The sequence below is a fragment of the Phyllostomus hastatus genome, unplaced genomic scaffold, assembly GCF_019186645.2.
Source record: "Phyllostomus hastatus isolate PE091 unplaced genomic scaffold, TTU_PhHast_1.1 phas_contig_34, whole genome shotgun sequence".
NCBI lineage: Eukaryota > Metazoa > Chordata > Mammalia > Chiroptera > Phyllostomidae > Phyllostomus > Phyllostomus hastatus.
In genome coordinates this window covers 30931025-30954397 of record NW_025333857.1, presented here as the reverse complement: position 1 = coordinate 30954397, position 23373 = coordinate 30931025, and the positions used below count along the sequence as shown (strand labels likewise).

At 42.1% G+C, this 23373-nt stretch overlaps 1 protein-coding gene across 9 annotated transcripts in view; it reads left to right on the top strand.

The window, feature by feature from the left end:
• The window catches only part of TRPM3 (transient receptor potential cation channel subfamily M member 3), a 504806-nt gene that overhangs the window by 459056 nt on the left and 22377 nt on the right, over positions 1-23373 (top strand). The gene's annotated exons all lie outside the window — the stretch shown is intronic.

Genomic DNA, 23373 nt, shown 5'->3' with positions numbered 1-23373 from the left:
TGCATCAATGTCAGGGTGTGATGTACTCAAAGGAAAACATTAATAAATAGTAGCACTGGTGATGTACAGGCATGCCAAATTAATGAACATGATACCCAAAGGACTGAAGTTTGGGAAAGAATGAAACAAAATTTGCACTCTAAAAGGCACAATACCAAGATCTGCTCAGACAGAAGGTGTTATTGGTAGTAACAGGGGAAGGATGCAGTGAGAGCTCTTGTAGGGTTGAGTCCTAGAAAGTCAAAGCTGTTACTCAAGCCTCTGGTCCCTTCCAGCAGGGAAGCCAGCTCTAGATAGATGCCACAGCCTTGAGTGGTCTAAGCAGTGAGGTGCCTTCTAGCCTCCTTTATTCCACTGTTTTCTTTTTAAAACTAATCCCATTGAAATGATTAAGCCAAAACAAGCTGTCTCAAATAGCATGGCTCTGTCTCCTCACAACAGAATGGAACCAAGGGTCATTGCTGCTGCTCACCATGAAAAACCACAGTTTTGTTTGTCCTACTGTGTCTGCCTTCCAGCAAATCTGAAAGTCATTCTGGGCAGCTGACACAGCATTCATCTACTTATGGGTTCAGCGAATATTTAGAACCCACCCCTTTCCAGGCACTATGCTATGTGCTGGGTGTACAGTAATGAGTACAACCAGCAAAGCTCCTGCCTGCTGGAGAGCTCATAGCCTAATGGAGTTTTCAGATATCAGACACAGAATCACACAAATACTTAATCATAAGCTCTGATGAGTGTATGTTCAAGAGATACAGGGTGCTATGAGATCACCTAACAAGGAGACTTAGGGAAAGGCTTTCTGAGGAAGTGACTTGTAAGCTCGGCTTTGTGGAATCAGCAGGAGTTTGATAAGCGATGAGTAAGAGAAGAGCCTACTGTGAGATACAGTCCATGCCATACAGTACAGGCCCTGAGACAAAAAAGAGGTAACCCTCGCTAGTAACTGAGAGAAGTCTAGCACGGTGGAAGCATAACATGCAAGGGGAAAAAACAATATGAAATAAAACTGAAGGGGCAAAGGAGGATCAAGTTGTGCTGGGCCTTTAGGCCAGTAAGGATGTGAATTTACTCCTACATCTAACAGAAAACCTAGGAAGGGTTTGGTGCAGCACCTGAGTTGTAGTAATGATGGTGGTGGTTACAGTAGGGTGAGTGCGCATATGCTTATGTGAGCATAAGTATTTGTGCTTCTGTGTGTGTGTGTGTGTGTGTGCGCGCGCACACATGTGGTATGACTTGTGTGATGTGATCAGTCAGCTTCAATCCAAGGGCTACCAATGGGTACTATTGAGGGCTCAACGAGCACCAGGTCATGCAGACTAGGAGCTGACAAACCTGACTTCCAGGCTAAGATTTTCTCTCCTGAGCCCCCCTCCTAGATGTGAATGGACTGGGGCGGCATGGTCACCGTGTTTCAGAAATTTTACGTTGAAATTCAAGGAGTGTTTTTGCTTGTCCTCCCTGATGGGAGGGCACCACTGGCTTGTAGTATACAGGGCCCAGGGAGGGTACACACCCTGCCACGCACAGGATACTCCCTCAGTCACGTGCTGTTCTGTGTCCCACACAGCTTTCCAGTGTCCCAGAAGACATGCATGTAGGTGAAAAGCCTGGTTATGATTATCTGAGCCTAACTCTATTTTACATTTAAAGACACAATATTTTTGCATTTTTAAAATATATTTTATTGATTATACTATTACAGTTGTCCCATTCCCCCCCTTCATTCCCTTCCACCCTGCACACCCTCTCCCCCCTCACATTCCCCCTCTTTAGTTCAAGTCCATGTGTCATAAGTTCTTTAGCTTCTACATTTCCCATACTATTATTGCCCTCCCCCTATTTTCTACCTACCATTTATGCTACTTATTCTCTGTACCTTTTCCCCCTCTCTCCTCCTCCCACTCCCCTGTTGCTAACTCTCCATGTGATCTCCCTTTCTGTGGGTCTATTCCTGTTCTAGTTGTTTGCTTAGTTTGTTTTTGTTTTTGTTTTAGGCGTGGTTATTAATAATTGTGAGTTTGCTGTCATTTTACTATACCTGTTTTTTATCTTCTTTTTCTTAGATAAGTCCCTTTAACATTTCATATAATAAGGGCTTGGTGATGATGAACTCCTTTAACTTGACCTTATCTGAGAAGCACTTTATCTGCCTTTCCATTCTAAATGAAAGCTTTGCTGGATAGTACAATCTTGGATGTAGGTCCTTGCCTTTCATGACTTGAAATACTTCTTTGCAGCCCCTTCTTGCCTGCAAGGTCTCCTTTGAGAAATCAGCTGACAGTCTGATGGGAACACCTTTGTAGGTAACTGTCTCCTTATTTCTTGCTGCTTCTAGAATTCTCTCCTTCATTTTAATCTTGGGTAATGTAATTATGATGTGTCTTGATGTGTTCCTCCTTGGGTCCAACTTCTTTGGGACTCTCTGAGCTTCCTGGACTTCCTGGAAGTCTATTTCCTTGCCAGATTGGGGAAGTTCTCCTTTATTATTTGTTCAAATAATTTTCCACTTGTTGCTCTTCTTCTTCCCCTTTTGGTACCCCCTATAATTCGGATGTTGGAACATTTAAAGATGGCCTGGAGGTTCCTAAGCCTCTCACGTTTTTGAATTCTTGTTTCTTCATTCTTTTCTGTTTGATTGTTTCTTTCTTCCTTCTGATCCACTCCATTGATTTGAGTCACATTTTTCTTCTCATCACTATTGGTTCCCTGTACATTTCCTTCATTTCACTTAGTGTAGCCTTCATTTTTTTCATCTAATTTGTGACCAAATTAGATGAATTCAACCAATTCTGTGAGCACCCTGATTACCATTAATTTGAACTGTGCATCTGATAGGGTGGCTATCTCTTCATCACTTTGTTGAATTTGTTCTGAAGCTTTGATCTGTTCTTCCATTTAAGCCATTTTTTTTGTCTTGTCATCCCTATTATGTATGAGGAGCAGAGCCTTAGGTGTTCACCAGGGCAGTGCAACCCAGTCACTGAGTTCTGATGATGTATGTGGGTCAGGGATCATAGAGGGAACACTGGCACTTGCTCCACTCTCTATCGGATTTCAGTCCCTTCTGCTGCTCCTCCCAAGCAAACTGGGCCCTTCTGGTGCTGATTCCCAGGTGGGTGGGCTTGTGTTCATTCTAGGACCCTGTGGGTCTCTCCAACAAACTCTCCTATGAGTCTGAGAGTATCTCCTGGAACCTCAACCCCCACAGGTGTTTTCAATTGGTGTTTTGAGTCTTTATTTCCTTGCACTGGAGCCCTGGGTTGTGTGGTCTGTCTCGCTCCCCAGTCTCATCTGGTTTATCTGTGCTCAAATGTGGGACTGTCCAGTCTGCCAGCTGCCTTGTGCCCCGCTCCACAATCGCTGCCTTGCTGGGTCTGCCCACTGCCACCCTGAGCATGGGGTCTGCCAGTCGTTGCCTGCGTGCGCAGGGTCCGTCAGCTGCTGCCTTGCATGCCTGGGGTCCACAAGCCACCGCATTTTCTGCTGTGACTCCTCTCTGCCTGGACTCCCGACTCCACCCCTACTACCAGTCTGGATGAATGTGTCTATTTTAACTCTGTGGTTGTCAGACTTCCATACAGTTCAATTTTCTATCAGTTCTGGTTGTTATTTTATTTCTAAATTGTTGTTGTCCTTATTTTGGTTGTGCAAGGAGGCACAGTGTGTCTACCTATGCCTCCATCTGCTGACGGAAAGACCACCGGTTCAGTTCCCAGTCAGCAGGTCAATCTGCATGTTTTTAGTAAGCAGTAAATTTTTCTGGAACAAAACCACCATGAACGTTGAGGGCTATGGTACTTTGTTCACTTCAGAACTTTCCCAAGAGTTATTCACCCTTTTAGAAAATTGAATCACCACTGACAATGCTGTTCATGGTGCTTGAATGATCTGTCAGTCTACACTTGGGTCTTCCCATTCACGGGGATTCTTCACAGAGGTATAAGCCTCTGACCACTTCATTGTGGCTTGTAGAATAATCAGACCTCAGCATTTACATATCATCAAAATTATTATTATTTATTATAAATCACTTTCCTTTTATGTCCCTTTTATATTAAAATTAGGATATTATATTGACTTTTCTCTGTATGTACAAGTAAATTATACCATCAATAAATAGTAAAGGAAGAAATAGAAAATATGTTATTTTTTTGAAAGATTTACTTATTTTTAAAGATCAGGGAAGGAGAGAGAAAGAGAAGGAGAAAAACATCAATGTGTGGTTCTCTCTTGAGCACCCCTCACGGGGGACCTGGCCTGCAACCCAGGCATGTGCCCTGACTGAGAATCAAACTGGTGACCCTTTGGTTCATAGGTGGGCACTCAATCCACTGAGCCACACCAGCCAGGGCTGAAAATATTTATTTTAAAATGGAGATATTGGGTCTGAAACAGTTGAGAAAACTGAACAAACCTGTTCAGTGCTTTAAAAAATGCTATGATTTTAGAAAATTACCTACTTACTATCCTTTGGATGGTCTCTTGATAATATTGACATATAGAGAATCTTATGTTAAAGTTAGTTTGTTAAGTAATGCAAAGAGGTATCAAGGTTGATGTCACCAGTGAGAAATCATGTTGGTATCGTTTACTCCCTTTATAATATGATAAGAAGGACATTTGACCTTTGTAGTATTCTTCCCAAAATCTATAACCTCAGTCTCATCATTTTTGAGAAAAACTCAAATTGAGTGGCAGTCTACAAAACGACTGTCCAGTCCTCCTCAAATCTGTCAAGTTAATGAAAAACAAGGAAGGCTGAGAAACTATCACAAATTGGAGGCGACTAAGAAGACATGATGGCCACATACAATGAACATCTGGACGGGGCCCTGGAAGAGGAAGAGGACATTAGTAGAAAACTGATGAAATGTTGAGTCAATTCTGGAGTTTCATTTATAGTGATGTACCAATGTCACTTTTTCTGTTTAGGCAAATGTGCAAAGGCTGTTTAGGACTTTGCCATTAGAGGAGACTGGGTAAAGAGTGTGCAGGAATCCTCTGTACTACCTTTGCAATGTTTCTATACATCTAAAATTATTCAAGCTTTTCTAAAGTCTACTCTTTTAAACATAGGAAGACATTAGGAGACCCACATTTAAACATAACTTAAGGAATTTCCCTATAGATATAAAGTAATCATGACATAAGAAAACATGATTGAAGCGAAAGAAATGTCATACCTTCCCTGGATCCTTACACTCCAGGGTCAATATAGGAATAAGAAAAAGACAACATGGGAAGCAGTGCCAGCTATTGTGAAACATCATGTCCTTAGTGCCTGTGCAAATGCCAAGAGACACAGTAGAGATGAAGGGAATGGAGTGGGTGGGTCAATCAGATGGGCTGGACCAAGCTTTGAAGGTATAGAAAGGCGTTGCAGGTAAAGCAGAAAGGCTGATTGACAGAAACAAAAAGAGGGATTAATAAGCAGACTATTCTTGGGGAAAGTTTAGTTCAAGCAGTAATGAGATGTCAGGGTAATAAAAATAACAATGGCAAATACTTAAATAGTACTCTCTATGTAACAGGCATTGTCCCACATGTTTTATGAACACTCACTCATTAACTCCCCATAACAATCCTGTAAGGTAAGACTATTGCTCCTATCTTTAATGGGTAAGAAAACTGAGGCACAGAGAATATTATCTACATATTAGGTTGAACCTTATAAAGTTGCCATTTTTTTAGAACAGAGTTATCTACTCTCAGGAAGTTGACCTAAAATGTAACTTACCTAAGTCCTACAGCTCTTTAAGAGGTCTTTAAACCCTGGCAGCTGGCTCAGGAACCTGTGTTGGAAACCTCCAAGCTAGAGGGCTTCTTACAAAAATGGCCAGAATTTACCAAGTGCTTATCCTACACTCAGCACTGTCTAAAGCCTTGTATGTATCGACAACAACTCATTTATTTTCATGACAACAGTCTTGAGGTAGATATGATAATCATCCAATTTATAGTTGAGGAAACTGAGGCCCAGAGAGCTTTAAATGACCTGCCAAAAGTTACACAGCTAAATAAATGGCAGAGCTGTGATTTGAACCCAGCCTAGCTGGCTCTACAGCCAGGGTTTGGTGCTCCCTGACTCTCATGTATTCGTAGGTATGGTGTGGCAGAATTTGGACTGAAACAAACTTTAACTGGCATTTGATAATCTGGAGGGAAGAGGCTTTTTCTGTCAAACCTCAGAATAGATTTTAATGGTTTTACATTTGATAGGACACGCAAGAAGGGGACAGTATATTTCCTGGCCAGCTCAAAATGAATGACATTGTTATTCTCGTGGAAGAGAAATTTGACTTATAGTCTCTTTAAAAAATAAGAAAGGAAATAAAAGAAAGAATGAACAACAATGGAGAAAAAAAAGAGAAAGAGAATGTGGAAGACTGGAAGACAGACTATAAAGTACTATCAAGTATTTTATTTGCAGTTGGCTAGCCTCTCCCTACTCTCAAATGACTTTCTGTCCATTCAATATGCATTTGGTTCTTGGATCTACTCTACCCAATGGTCAAGTGGTCATGTTATAATGTCCCTGTATTCAATTAACTTAATTTACACCAGGATTCTCTTAGGCAGAGAAGAAAAATAGCCAAATGTTGCTCTCCAGCAAATTAACTCTTTAAAATGCCATCTAATAATATGACCTAAAGCTTTACTAACTTAAAATACCAGGTGAACCGAAATACAAAAAAAAAAAAAAACCCTAAACTATAGAATTTTAAAAAATGAAAATCTATTATTTTTACATTTGTACAATATCTTAAGTTAGCCTAGCTATGGATTGCCTAGTAAGATTTTACACAAACAATAAGTCCCAGAACCTAAATTAACCCCAGTCTTCAGCACTAAGTAACTCAGACTGCCAAATCCACAAAGATGGAAACATCCTTAACTTTATCTCTTTAAATCTCAAAATAGAGCAAGTTAAGTCCCATGGACTTTATGAACCAATATCCTGGGTCAGTTATGTGGAAATATAACTTAGACTGGAGACAGATGTACATAAGGCATAAGTACAATAAAAGTGAACTGATTCACATGAAAATTTAATTACTCAAAGGAAAAGAGCACTGCAATGAATGTATTATTGGGACCACTCTACCCACTTGGCCCTGTAAACCTGCCATGACAATGGCAATTTTCTTAGATTTTGAAACATATAAACATGTTTCCAATGCTGTCACACAGATCTCTACCAGTTGGTAAGCCAAAGCCCTTCAGTTGATATACTTTAACTCAGTATCATGGGTTCCTATTGTAGTCTGGGACCATTTGGATCAGTGTGTCTCCATGGCAACTGTTGATATAACTAGTTCCTTCACTTACCTAGTAACATGAAATAATAGGGTATTCTTCATGACCCACAGCAAAACAAGATTTGGCTTTGTTTATTGCTTATGCGTCATTTTAGGCCAGTCCTCATCCTCTTCTTGACAGAGTGCCTACTGCAAGCCCAACGGTACCCTGTGAAATGAAGCTTTCAGTCATGGTGAGTGCAAATAGCTATGCCTTAGCAAACTGCTTATTCTTGCACTTACCTATACACTCTAGTGAAAAGGAGAGATCTCTGTTCCATGGGTTAAAAGCAGACAACAGAGGACTTAAATCAGTGTTTGAGCCTGTGGCATGATGCGCCTTGTCCAAGGCACTGAAAATGACACTTCTGGGTCTGGAAATTGTTCATATCCCTTTCAAAGAATATCAGTTTACTCATTTCCAAAGGTACCATCAGACAATAAATAACATGAAAATTGGGCTTTAACTTTTTTTTACTATATTTTTGGTGATTAAAATACATTTTCTATTTACATTGAATGTGTTAACCACATAGATGTTCTTAAAGTAAACATGTTGGCCAAAACTCACTTATGGTCAGACTTACTCTCAGAAGTCTTTATAACACAGAAAGAGCATGAGTAACGAACATCCCCATTTGAGGGTAACTGACCAGACAAAAGAATGAAACACAGGGAAAGTCTAAATGAAAGTCTGGGCACTGAAAGCATCTTGACTTTCACAACTCTCACTGTTCTCACTATGAGAAATAGCACAACATGTGTAGTTCAAAGGGTGAGATCACAGGTGTGAATCCACACTCTGAGGCCTCTTACTATCTATGTGTCATTGGGAAAGTTACTTGTGTCTTTGTGCCTCAGTTTACTTATCCATAAAATAGGCATAATAATAGCACCTATCTGTTTCAGACTAAGCTGTGTCCCTCCAAAGTTCAAGTGTTGATGGTTTAACCCTTGATGTGACTGTGATAGGGCCTTTCGAGGGTAAATAGATTTAGATGAGATCATGAGTGTGGGACCCTCATGATGGGATTAGTGCCCCAGAAAGAGGAGACAACAGAGAGCTTTCTTCCTTCCTCTGCCATATGAAGCCATCTGCAAGCCAGGGATAGGACTCTCACCAGGTAATGGAATCAGCTGGCAGCTTGGCCTTGGACTTTCAGCCTCCAGAATTGTGAGAAATAAGTGTCTGCTGTGTAAGCCACCCAGGCAGTTTGTTACGGCAGTTTGAGCTAAGATACAACCTTATGCTTTTTCTCACATTTTTCGTGAGCTGAAATTTATAAAGCATGCAAAATAATGCCTGGAATATAGCAAGTGCTTTACTGTTTGTCAGATGAAATTTTAGAAAGTAAATAAATGGGTGGGAAATTCTAAAATGTTTCTTAAAGGATTTCTGCCATTTTGTCTTAATAAGCATCCTCTTTAGTACTTTTTTAAAAAATTGTGTTTGTTATTATGCCAGGCAAATTAACTAATATATGTGAAAGCATCTGGCATAGAATGACACACCCATCTCTAGAATGGCTGTCACCACAATTGTTTGCTATGTAATTATAAATGCTTGCTGTTCTTGGGTTTGAAACTTGTTGCATCAGACCCACAGCAGCCCTTTTCTTTGAAAAGTTGTAGAGAAAAACTTGACCGTCTACTTTATGTCTGTCCAAGTTGGCATGTCCAATTGTGGCCACAAGGAACAATAATCACTCACAATCTGTTGGACCTTGGTTTTATGTCACCTTACATAGAATTGCACCTTACATTAGGATGTGACTGTAGTCAGGTCATGCCTTAAATGCATGCAGGAAGCTACTCCTCTATGTCTTGTTGCTAACTTAGCAATCAAGCTGGACTTGACCCCAAAATTTTTTTTAGCTCCCCTCTTTCTTCTCTCTTCCTTCTCTCTGGGGCGTGTGTGTGTGTGTGTGTGTGTGTGTGTGTGTGTGTGTGTGTGTGTTCGTGTGCATGATTGATGAGCACGCAGCACAGAGCCTGCATATTAAACATCTTCTTTTGATTAAATAGCAATACAAGATATGGAGAAAAGAAGACAGAATAGTCAGTTATCAACTCCCCAAGCTTGCATCCCACAAGCTAGCCCACCAGAGCCCAGAGAACAGCCTTTGTTTAACAATTAGGCAAGAGATATAGTGGGGGGAAAGCCCAGCTTGTTTCCTTTCTACATGAGATCAAGAAACTAGCCAATTTTATACTGCTTGTGGTTTAGTTTTGGATTTTCCCACAGGTCTATTCAGACCAATTTGAAGCAAAAGCTTATTAAAAGTGGGATGGCTATATTTTTTAAAAAACAAACATAAGTCAGCTTTCACATTTTACCAGTTTATAATTTGTACAATGACAAAGTGTTTTCAAATACAGGGATGCAAAAGTAGGTTCACAGTTTTGAGCATGCAAAACAGTTTATTTTGTATTATTATTTATTAATTATGGTATTATTTCCCATACCAACAACTGAAAACCCACTTCTGCCCACCCCGTACTCTAACCAACATGGTCCACTCAGCTGATCATTTGTGAAAACAGCAGCATCTTTGTTGTCTATGTGTGTGTTGTGGAGGGGGGGTGTTCAAACCTAAGAGAAAAACACAGTTTTTATATAAAGCATTAATTTAAATTAAAAAAAAATGGACAACCTTCCTATTTTCACGAAGAAATGAAATGAGAATGTAAATCTATCCTTTCTCTTCATATACTCTGTGATGGATATGCAAACCATGAGTAAAAAGTGTATAGAAATGTTCAGTTTAAGCACTGGCTACAGCTTTGGGTTGGGAGTGCTGCCTCAGGAACGGTTAACATCCTTAAGGAGCAAAGGGTTTGTCTGCACCTAAGCTGCTTGTTGTTTGACACAGCAGGTACAGCAAACACTCTGCACCATAGAGCAACCACTGAGGATTCTTGCTCTAATAAGAAAAGCTGGGACTGTGCTCTGAAGTCATCAATTAGAACCTTGTTCCCTCCCCCAAGCCTCCTACTGTGAGGGTTTCTTCTACCTATAGGTACAAGCGGATTTTGCCCACATCAAGTTAAAAATCAGCATCTCCTCAGCAAGCTGCTGTTTGGCCAATAAGGACAAGATAGCTATTTATGTGGGCAGGATTGAGAGAAAGCCTGAGTGAGCCCGGGTACTGTTTTCATTAGCCGTCCAGTTCTTTATGGTAGATGCGAAGGGGAGTCTCAGAGTCACTGCGGCAAACTGCAGGGAATCAGAACTCAGCTGACTTCCGTTCTCCAATGTGGGTCCAGCGGGTCGGTCCCTATTTCATTTAAGGGCATTGGGGATCTATTCAGAAACACAGAAGTAATGAAGTAGAATGAGAAACCATTAGGCAGAAACTAGAATGGATGAAGGGGAATTACTCGGTTTCTTTAATAAAGCCAATAAAGAATCACAATACATAATAATACATTATTATTATCTGATTGAATCCTGGGAGGTCCTTCCAAAGGTCCCACATGATGCTCTCCCTCCATATACCCCTTAGCATGCTTTCCTCTTTTCCAATTCTCTTCTGCATTACTTCAGATGCAGGAACTTCCTAATGGCTCACAGAACACATCAGACATGTTTCTGCCCCAGGGCCTTTGCCCGAGCAGTGCCTGCTGCTGAGAGCCCCCTTTCCCTGGAGAGCCACTTGGCCAACTCACTCATTCAAGGCTGGACTCTGTTCCCATCTCATCTTCTCAATGTGGCTCCCACCCACCCACACACTCCTGATCCTTCTTGCCCCGCCCTACCCTTCCTTTTCTTCTATAGCACTTATCACCTTCTAACCTACTACTTAGTTTACTTATTTATTATGCCATTGATGATTTTCTGTCCGCCTGCTACCACCGCTGCCCCTCACCACCACCACCCCCTTCCCAGTTCAGACTGTGGAAGGTCAGGAATCTTTGACATTTCACTCACTGGTATATCCCAAGCACTTAGAACAGTGTCTGGCACATGGTAGGGGCTCCATAAATACTTGTTGAATGAATGATGAGGGAAGCTGCCTATGTACCATCATCATTATTTTTATCAATATTATTTATATTGCTGCTATTATTATTATTATTATTATTATTATTATTATTATATCAAGCTTAAAGATGAGGAAACTCCTCTCGGACACATTATTTGACTTACTCAGTACTAAGCAGATGGCAAAATTTCAGATCTGCCCATCCAAGGTTAGTGCATTATGTCTTGTGACTTCAAAGAATGGCTTAGGAAGATGGATCAGTTATGGACAGACCTCAAAACAATGGACCAGATCCACTTCATTGGCATCTGAGTTTATTATTTTTAACAGATAAATCTTTCAAGATGAAAGTGTTTCTTTCATTTTAATTGATGTATGTCAGTGTTGCTTTGGGAAAGAAAAAATAGTTGTTAATCTACTCTGCAAAGGTGTACTGTCACCCAACTATTTGATTATAATAATAAAAATGTTGTTTATATTGGGCATATAGCTGGGCTCATAGTCACAACATGACAGCAAGTGATGGGCACTAGAACCTGAGCCCACTTATAGCCATTTAGGTTTAAGCTGAACTTGGACTGACCATGATTGGAATTCTTTACTCTTTCAGGAGCATCAGTTGAGTGTGAAAGCTCAAGTTTTAATGATAAACAGAAATGAGTGGGCAGCATGGTCTTAAAAAAAAAGAGAAAACTAAGAGATAGAGTCTGGGATTAAGAGGGCAGTAAGGGATTGAGAAGCATCAAGAGGAAAGTGTGCCAGCAGATCAGGCAAGGAACGTGAATTGTGAGTACAAAGGATTTGTTACGTTTTCTATAGTTTACCAGGGAATTTGTAAATTATATCCACAGGAATGTATGCATGCTTATACGTGTGTTATATGTGTGATTATTAGAGACCACAATGATTCTTTCTTTCAACATCACATGACCTCAAGTATATAACCGGATGGTAGTCATGGATCATTTCTGTGGAGCTTCATGTCCACACAGAGATATGCACAGTCTGGCTCACTGGACTAACCACTCTCAGCACAGAGAGCCCAACTGTGTGGTTGCTGGTTTTTCCTCCTTCCAGAAGGCGGCCCTGGCTCTCCCTTCTTCAAATACCCTAAGGGACAGATATATGGGTTTCTGAAAAATCTTGCAATCCCATTCTAAATGGACACAACAAGCATGTTTCTTAATGTGTGTGGTGGCAGTGAAGGTGGTGTGGATATCAAGGAGAAACCTTCCACAGTTAAGGCAATGAGAATGGAATTCAGCTTCCCATACCTGTGATGGAAGGGACACTTGTTCCTGTCCTGGTAGCTCTGGAAGGTGTGTTGTTGCAACATGATGAGTCGTGATAAAAACAGCACAGTGAAGAATTAAAATGGAGGTGGACAGCAGCGTAAACACCTGGGAGAGTAAATCATTTATTTGACTTTTTCTCTGTTGTTCTGGTTTGAAGAAATAAATAGCTTATCTAATTCAATTTTGTTTAGACAAATATCAAAATGAATTAGGTGAGCCCTCAGTAAAATTGTAAATTAAATGCTTTTTGTTTCCACCCTTCCAACCCTCCCCTGGGCCCCCTTCTCACTGGCCCTCCCTAATTGCCACACTCTTCCCAGCACCCTGGATGTTTACCTCTTCTGATGAAACTACCAGTTGAGAGCTGATTCTCTCTAAAGTGTTAATTAGAAGAAAATGTTCATCTCAAGAAAACAAAACCCACTTAAACTAGATTAAATAAAGAAAGGTTAACTGTAAGCATATGAGAGGAAAGCTCTAAGACATTCAGAGACAGGAAACAAACATGATGTGAGCCTACTGGACATGGGAAGCCAGAATGTGAAGACCTGACCACTGCCTGTTTTTCTCTCCACTCCTCTCCAGTCTCAATCAATCAATCATCTATCACATTCTCTCTGCTTTCTTCCTTACCTTCCCCCCTCCCCTGCAAACGGCTTGCTTTACTTTTGCATGACCTAACATGGTCTGACTCTATATTATCTTTCAATGAAGTACCTGTCCTTACCTAAAGTCCCACACCTCAGTTCAGTTTCTAAAGACAGAGTCTGAGTAGTCGTTGGTCAGTCATGAACCAAGTAATGATGGGCCCTGGCCTGAATTGAGGGGGGATGGTGAAGAAATTAGGAGAGGGCTTTGTCAACCTGAAAGACCTAGGACTGCCTAGCTGTGAACAGGACAAGGGAAGTGGAGCCAATAAATATAAGTATTTATTGACATAACCTATTGATACAATACTGTAGGACAAAATACCCCAGATGGCAGTGGTTTAAAGCTGCCAAGATTTATTGAGCTCAGGAGCCTGTGGGTTGGCTGGATGGTTCTTTTGTACTTGGCTGGGCTCAGTCACACTCAATCACATGCCAGGGAACCAGCGGGCTGTCAGCTGATCCAGAACAGCCTCGGCTCAGACAACAAAAGCACTAGGAGCAGAGGCTTGTGCATTTTATACTCCAGCAGGCTAGCTTGAGCATGTCCTCATGGTCATGGCTACAGTAGAAGAGTGCAAACAGAAACACTCAAGAATTTTTTCCCAGTTCCATATGGGTCGCCATTTGCTAATATCCCATTTGTCAAAAAAACTCACATGGCCAAACTCAGAATCAGGAGGCAAGGAAATCTACACTACCTGTTTAGTGAGAAGAACTATCAAATCACATGGCAAAAGAGCTTGGATACAAGGAGAGAAAAGACATTGGAGCTATTATTGCAACCAATCTGCTACATCATGGCAACAAACTCACTGACATATACAACAGGCAAATAGAGATACACATCCTTCCCTATCAAATTTGCACAGAATCTTTCTGATACTAATTCCTGATAATGAACTACCAAGTCTGGAATATTGATGACCTCTCAAAAGACAGCAAATAAATAACAATTTTGTCTCTATGTAAACCTAGATATATATACTAGCCATAACATAAGACCAAGATAACAGGGGGAACTGAATTTTCTCCCCTTTTCCCCCACAACTCACACACAACATATCTAGGCTTGTGACATCCTGCTTTCTAATTCACCAGATTATAAAAGGAGGATTATTCCATTTAATCGTGTTTTCTAAATAGCTGAAAGCTGAACATGTGTGCAAATGGCAAGTAAACCAGAAGCCCTGAAGAGCTACTGGCTCTGCCATCATCCTCTTTCACCCTGTGGTGGCTGGGTTCCATGTCACACAGTAGGGGTGAGTTATTTAATTGCCCTTCTGCCAGGAATGGCAAGAATAAGGCTTCTTCTATACATGACCTCCAATGAGCTCCAGGAATAGATAATCCATTCTGGGGTTGTTCTGGTCTTTTGCTTCTCTTCATAGAATCATAGCATAATAGAATATCAGGACAAGATGAGGCTTAGAAATCAACTAGTCCAGCATTTCTCAATTGTTAGTCACATAAACCACTCATTGTTTTGTAACATCTCTTCTACTCTTTAATATTTTTAATTAAGTTGGCTCATTTTAAAAATCTAAATTAATTTATTTTAAAAATTTATATGATAGCCATAAATAGAAAAAATCAGTATGAGTTGGTGTAAATAGAAGATAGCCATAAAATAAACAATGAAAATACCACACTGTTACAAAATTCTGTCCAGATGCTTGAGCCTTCAGCCTGCGCAGTCTTGGCTACAAAGGGAATTTAGCAAATGTGAAGGAAGCGTTCAAGAAATGTTATCCTCAAACTGACACATTCTCTCTGGTGGAGTCAGGAAGATGGAAAGAGGCTTGAAAAGGTCACCACTTTTTCACTGTTCAACTCAATGTTGTTTAATACCCTGTTCCTGTGTCCTGAAATCTTCTTGGACTTCCAAACTGTGTGTGCATCACACTGTGGGGAATATCAATAGTCCAAGTCCTTATATTCACAAATGAAGGAACTGAGGCCTCCTCTTACTCCTTTCTGATGCTTGCCATTGTGCCACATCACTACTGATTTGCATCTTAGCAAGCAGTTGGATTAGCAATAGGGAAAATAAATGAATTACAAGAAGAAGTAAAAGGCAGAATTGGTGGGTGGTGCTTTTGAGTCTACAAAGTTGGAGCTTACCTTTTCAATTACCTCAGTTCTTCCTGTCCTTCATTACTAGAGGACATTGGGTGCTGGCCTATTAAAATAAATAGAAAACTTCTGCCTGGATCTACCACTACCTAAGACTGTTAGATCAAGAATCTTCTGGACAGATGTAGCCAGCCATACAAAGGAGGCATCTCCTGTTGTCTCACCAAGAAAACCATGTCAGGAGAAAGGGCAAAAAGGCACAGCTATCTAAATCTAATTCCCCCTGAGAATCAGTCATAGGGGCTGTGCTAATGGCATTCTCAATCCTCCTTGGCAAACTGGAAGGATTTTCAAAAGGAGGTAGGAAAATCCTCTTTGACTCCTTATCTTCTCAAGATGGATTTTTAGTTGAAAATCCTTTCTTTAAAAAAAATAGGATAAATGTTGTCATACAGCAAACTAAGCTCTTTATTCCATTGCCTGTGATTTGGAAAAGGGACAAACTTTAAGAAATACCCTTCTTCATCATTTTCTTTAATGATGCTGATTATATCAAACATTGCTATTTTATTTTTAATTTCTCGTGCTTTGGGGGAACAATGTGACGTGTGCATTGAATAAGTAAATATTTATTTTTCCCTTGTGTTATACTATGACATCAAAAGGGCAATTGTCTTGATCCTTGGGACATGAGTACCTACACCTGATACCTATTATAGGAATTAAGTTTCTTTCTCCACACCCTGAATTTTAGTGTGCCATGCATTTGTTACCCCATCTGACCTGTTCAGGCCATTATTCTTGTTGAAGGAAACAAGAAAAATCATGTGCCTGTGGACCTGTCTCTATATTTGTTCATAATTAAGAGGTTCCTCTCAGCCCCATGTTGGCTCTTTCTTCAGAGGCACAGAGGAAAGAGACTTTGTGGCGCAGCAGGTTTGAGTGGACCTCCTGACTCTGTTCTGATCGTCTTTGAGATGCTGATAGACTTGCTAAAGCCTTCTGAGCCTCAGTTCTTCAGCTGTAAAATGGGTAATAATTATAAAGATTAAAATAAGATGATAGAAGTAAAGATCATAGCATGGGGCCTCCCATTTAAGCATGCAATAGGTGGTCACTCTTACTATGTAGTGTTGCATTGGAAAGGCCATATGAGATAGAGCAGAGTATGCACAAGCTTTGGGGTCAGAGAAAGTATGGGATTCATTTCTGTACCATTCATAATTGCATCTCCAGGGCCAGTTCCCACTGGCACACAGCAAGAACTCGGTATTTTTTGAATGGATGAGTAAACAGTTCTCTCATTATCTGTTATTAGCTATGTGGTCTTGGGTATGACATGTCACCCCTTGGTGTGTATTTCCTCAGCTGTGAGACAAAGGTAATATATTTCTTAGAGAGCTACTAAAAATATTAAACGCAGTGGCCAATGTAAAGTACCCAGCACAGAAGCTGGCACATGCTATGCTTTCCCTTGGTGTTTATTCCCAAATCTCTACTGTCCTTCACGTCTGAGGATCCCAGATAAAGCTAGGATCAGAATTTCCTGGGGAGGTACCCATTTTAAAAACTGTCTTTTAAATGAGCAGTGGAAGTGTCCAGGGGCCCAGGATATATGAAGGCAAGGTCCTGCAAATGGTCCTTCATCAAAAATGTCAGGGTCTCAGAAGAGCAGGATGTCTCATTTGACCCAACTTTCTGGTTGCTGAGCAACTGTGAAGTGGTATAGGTTGGGTATTGGCCAGGCCATGTGCTTATGAGGAATCCTGAAAATAGGCACAGAAATGATTTTTCACCCTCAACCTCTTATTCTCATTTTTGAAGGAACTGAGAGAAAGTTTCCATCTCTGTGTCAACTTCAGTTGATCGGTTGTGCTTTTGGTAGTTTTGTCTTGAAAAGGATTCTAAGGCCACAACTTGGCTTGGAAAGAAAGTGTGTCACAATTGATTACCAATGTCTGCACAAGTACAAGATGGGGTGTTTATGGCTGGTGTGCCTGGAAATTTACACAGCAGCATTCAGGAAGGAGGTTTGCTATAACCTCTGCCAAAGACAAGGCATGTTCCTTTAACTGTAAAACTTGGCAGTCTCACAGAAACCATTTCACACTGGCAGGTCATGGTGACACTTGCAATCTTAAATAGGAAAACAGACACTGACCCAGTGAAATTGAGCAGGAGTAACCCCTACAGAAATGCCTGACAAAGTAGGCCAAATAGACAGTATGTAGCCATTTGCCAAATGTTTATTGAGCACCTACTATGTGCCAGGAAATGTTCTAACTGCTGTTTTGTTTATTGAACAAAACAAAGACTCCTGACCCCATGGAGCTTATATTATAGTGAGGCATGCTTTTGACCCTTGTATTAGTTGTGATAAAAGTTTATTTATTAAAAAAAAAAGTCCAACTATTGGAGGGCTGCTCTCCAGAACATGTAGAGAAAAGGGAGGGCGTTCTCACTATCACTCACAAAGTATGACTGCACAACCTACCATTGCCTTTGGAGTCCCATCACCTGTTTCATTACTACCTATTAATGCTTAGTTAGAAGAAATAGCACCTCCAGCTTCCTGCTACTCAATGTGTCAGTGTGACCCACATAGATAAACCATAGAGAATCTAAATCTCCAAATGTCTCATCCCTTCTAATTTGGCCACAACTACATAGCTACACCTTCCTCACTCTGTCCCTGTGACCTAATCTATTGACAATCATCTTCTAGAACCAGGTTTTCTTCACTTTAGGAGTAGCTTGGCTGTGTCCAGGTGCTTGGCCAAATTTCCCAACTGCAATTACCCTTGCTATTTGATAATAGGTGAAATCTGTGCTGTTAGTTGCTGAGTCAGAGGCCCCAGCTGGACACTGAGCATTAATCTGTGTAGACCCATTCAGTTCTTTGATGCTTGGGGGCTGGAGAGCAGCAGTGCCACTGGCTCCTGAAACCCTGACACTGTGACCCAACCTTATCAAGGTCAGATTTCCCATTCCTGCTTGCCCCTTCCAGTCTTTTCATGCTACTCCAAGACTCCAAATGCCTCTCAGGAGTGGGGTGCTCAAAATATCAATGTCTTTTATTACTGGCCTGTGGACAGCAGTTGAAGGCTGGGGTGATGGTATTAGCCAGGACTCTTAATTGCACGTAATAGGATCCCAAATAAAATTGACTTAAGCAGAAAAAAAGAATTTTGTGTTTCATATCACTGATGAGGGCTAGTTTTAGGCATGGCTAGATCAGGAATCAGTTTCTCTTCTCCATGATATGGTCATTCCCAGGCAGGCCCTCTTCACTTGGTAGAATTACATCGCATTATAAAAAGACACCTGTTTTATGCTAACTAGTTCCAGCAAAACTCCCCAGGCTGATGTGCATTGGCACTGATTGCTCAGGCTAGGGTCACATGTCCATCTTTGAACCAATTGCTGTGACTGGGGATAAAGCAGACTGATTAATCTCCTAGATATGGAATTGGAGTTCATTTCATGGACTGAGAATGGGGTGGGGGTGGTTCCATAAAGGGAAACCAGGATCTCTTACCAGAGAATGGGAAATATGTATTGGGCAAGTGGAACCAACAAACATCCACTAGAGGCACTCTGTGCCATTACCAAGGTAGAGAGAGGCTACAGGTATGAAGATGATAGTGACTGTTCATTTACCTCTTGAAAAAAGCATTGGGAGAATAACCACTCAAGTGTCAGGTTCCAAAGCAGGGAAGGAGGAACCACAGTGGTAGCCACCAGCCCACACACCCCTAAACATCACCCATGGGTCTGTCATCTTGGGTGGTATGCCATGGAGTGTTTTCCTGGGAACATGCACGCCAGATCCGGTTGGTGCCTCATGACAATCCAGTAACTTATCCCTCATCATGAAACCTGCTCCTTGTCAGGGCTTTAAATCACACAGTTCATCTCGTCAGTGGTAGACATCTGTAAATTTGAGACAGAACGCTTTCTAATGCAGATGAATACCCAGAGCAAGGACATCATTAGAAGCCATTATAGAGCAGTGTTTTGCACTAACTGCTGCATATAATGTTCACTGCCTCTTTGCCGATACTACCAAATGAAGGCTATTTCTCTGAGTCATTTTTATTATCATTATCACTGTCGCATGGATCATCTAATTCATTTGTACTGCACTTGTTGCTGTAGAATCTAGATGATGGTCCCCAAGGCTGGTCGTGACTACCAGACTGTTGGGCGTGACCCCAGCCAGAGGTCCCACAGCCATTCGGCAGTGCTTCCTCAGAGCCCATCAGAGCTCACATCCCACAATAATGCTTCATTCTGTTCCTTTTCTGCGCTCCCTCCTAAACCCACACAGTGCTTAAACAACAGGGATTGTCTCTTTGATCCCCATTGTCCCTTGTACCCAACCTATCATAACCACTCACTAAATGTTTATAGAATAAGTGCCATGCATAGTGATTGCAAAACAGAGGAGTCAGACATAGTCCCTAACCTTGAGCAACTTAAAGTCTATTAATTACAGAACCAGCAATACTAAGAATGGCACCAGCTAATGTTAATCAAGTGCTAGTGTGCTATATGCTGAGCTAAGTGCTTGCAGGCATTATCTCATTAAATGATCTTGACAGCCTCCCCCCATGTTACATACTATTGCTACCCCATTTTACAGATGAGGAAGCTGAAGTTCATGGGGTAAGCTACCATCACATCATTTGAAAATAGTGGAATCAGAGTTTGAACCCAGGTCTGCCTGATTATAATGCATATTTCTAACCACTAAAGTAATTCCATCTCTTTAAAGGCAGGATAAATAAACAGTATGGGAGAAGTCAAAATAAATTAATTCTCAAAAGACTAGCAAGGGGCTCCCACACCAAAGTAAATCCTTTGTACCAAAGTAAATACCTTAATAAAGGTATTAAGCTAGTCCAATGTTTTAACCATGAGAGGCCTTCAAGGAATGAAGCAGAGGAACCAAGATGAGATCTAGAGAGACATATCAATGATGCTGCCTGAAGGCCCATGGAAATGCACGTGGGCCACAAAGGCTGGTTTTCTCTCGAGGCCAGGAGGAGGGCCTACTAGAGGAAGTGTCTGCATGCTTCATTAAGTAGGGGGTCAAAAGAGCAAAATGGACGTGTCTGCCCCTCACAAGTTTAGTTTAGATTCTCGCAGAATATAAAGAGAAATCTCAGAAGGTCATTGAGAAATGGAGATCAGGGGCCTCATCTACCTAAACTGCACACTTTGTAACTCACCCCAAGAAGTTCTTTCTGCTGCTCTTGATTGGTTTCCCCACCCATCAGAGGCAAGGGCAGCACAGGAGCTACAGCCCCTCGGGAGGTCAGCTGAGAGGACAGGGTGGGTGAGTGGGGCAAGCTACCCTGAGGAGAGAAAAGCAAAGCGAGTGATACCTGAGGCCCGTGGCCAAGTGCATAACAGAGACCCTGAAGTCTGGTTGAGTATGAGATGCCTTCTTGGCAAGCTGAGGGTGGGATTTCTGGAAAGGACCTAAGGAAGGAGCCAAGAACAGTTCAGAGCTAGGGCTGTCCATCATGACTTGGCCTGCAGAGCTGGGGGAAATGTCTGTCAGTGCTCAAGAAGCAAACCTGTCCAATGATCTCCCTTGTTTGTTCACCAAACCATGATCATGTGTGGATATATGTGGATGTGCTGTGTGTGTGCACTGAGTCCGGTAATGGGAAACCAGGACGAACAGTGTTCCCACTAAGAAGCTCAGGTGGGGCACAGATGAGTGCATTGGTAATGGTGACACGATGTGAGAAGCCTCCCAAAGAGGTAAGCAGAGGAGCCTCTGGGATTATAAGGAAGAGAGAATGACTAAAGAAACATTTTTTGGTTTAAAAAAAGTATTTGTGACACTTGTTAGAGATGGTGAGGAAGACTTTATTCAAAGGAGTGGGACCACAGCAATGGAGCTTTGTAATGAGGGAGAGAAAATGGACTGAACTCTGAACACAAGGAAAACTGGGGACTCACAGTCAGGGGCAGAGTGGGGGTCACTGGACAGAAAATAGCTTAGAGAAAACACCAAGGATGATAAGGGAGATTCTCATGAAACTGACTTAACAGGATTCTTGCTGAAGGCTGGCCAGGGTGACCAGATGTCCTCTGCAGGATGGTGGATAATAAGAAACCTGATATGACATCATCAGTGATAAGGTATTGAGGATTCTGGCTAAACTGGCTTAGTACGATTTTTGCTAAAATTGGACAATGCAGAGACAAACACAGAAGTCCAAAAGCTGAGACCTACTTAGAAAAGAGCTCAGGAGAGCCTGAGCAGGGTTTGGTCCAGCAGAAAATCTTTGTCAACACCTAGCCCAGACCTAGGGGCAGAAAGTGAGCTGCGGTGGGCCTTAGAGAGCTAAGTGAACACTGCAAATTGAACAGCATTCACCCAACTGAAGCGTGGGAGTGGTAGCAAGGTGCCAGAGGGGGCTTTTAGAAGCAAAAGAAGCCAAGCTCAAAAATCAGGCAGTGAGAGACAGCATGACATTTCTAGGAACTACAAGGAACTCAGTCCAGTTTGAGTTCATAGGGAGAGGTGGGAAGTTCCAAGAGATGGCACTGGGCCAGCCACCCTCAGAGTTTGGACTTCATCCTGGAGCCAGTGGGGGCCTCCATCACCAGGTCTCCCTTCCAAGGGACAGCTGTCATGGGTGGTTAGTGCCACAACTACCGATGTATAAAAAAGATGCCGGCTCTTTGAAAACATCTGATTCCAAGACCCAATCCTCTTTCAGGCAGATCCAAAGGCAGTGCTTTGGCTATCTTTCTCTGGTGGTAAAAACAGGGTCTTAGTGTCCTGATATTATGAAAACTCTCATAGCCTGAGATGATTGATGTATTTTGGGCTTGAGGACATGTCAGGAATCACACAACTTTTCCAGCCTGATTTTAGCTCCGTGAACTTACCTTAGTAGCAGCTGAAAATCACCTGGGAAGCTCTGAACAAAACCATGATGCCCTGATGCCCAGGCCACCCTCAGAGACTCCGATTGAATTGTCTGGGGTGGAGCTAGGCATTGGCATTTTTTAAAAAACTCCCAAGGTGATTTTTTAAAAACTCCCTGTGCGGTCATGGGTGGCAACTACAGAAAAGTGCTCAGCTTAGCAACATTAACTCTTGAGAAGTGGATGGACTCCCCTTGCCAGGTACTCTGGTCAGGAAGATCCTGGGTCAGCGTTGCAAACTTTCCTGGCAGATCTTCATCTGCTGAGACTTCTTCATGCCCCATACCCTTTCTCATAGGTAGCTGCAAAAGGACCCTGTTCTAAAGCCAAAGAAGGACAGGGACAGCCAGAGCAAAAGGGCAACCTCACCTATCTCTGGGCATCCAAGGCCACCGTGTCACTCCCTCAGCTGTGCTGTCTGTGCAGCACTAAGGAGTTTTGTCAAGGATTCCTTTTTCCCTTGACAGTTACCTGGAAATTCAAAGTAGGCCTCATTAGCACATTACTCACCCTCACCCAGTCCCACACATCACCTTCCTCCTCACCCCCACCTCCAGATCTTTCATTTTCCATTTGCCCATTTTTTTTCCCATTGCAATTGGGTTTTGTTTCCTGTGCCATGAAAAGCACTTTTTTGGCATGGAAATGTTACTGAAAGAAAGGCTCCAGGGTCCTGGCCCAACACCTCTCATCGCCTTCTGCCCCCACGCCCCAGCCCCGTGAAATGCCATTGTCAGGAGCACTGAGAGACAAGTCCTCTGAATACTTCCCAAGGCGCTGCCCTGTTTTGTTCCTTCCTCATTGAAACAGCAAATACATTAACTTAGAGCCCTGGTGTTTCTTGCAACAATTAACAGCTGCCCGGTATTAATTCCCAATCAATAGCCCCTCCATGCTGCTGCTCCTACTGCTATGGCTTCCAGCCTCCACAGCACACTTGAAAGGAATTTGATGGGGCAGTGAGATTGCTCCCCGCCCCCCCCCACACACTGCTTCCTGGGAATGTCCTCCCCAGGCTTCCTAAGGACACCAAGGCCCTTCCTAAGGGCCCCTCGGCGAAAGTCGGGGGCCATGGGGCAGCATGAGTAAGCTAGGGCTCCACCCCCTC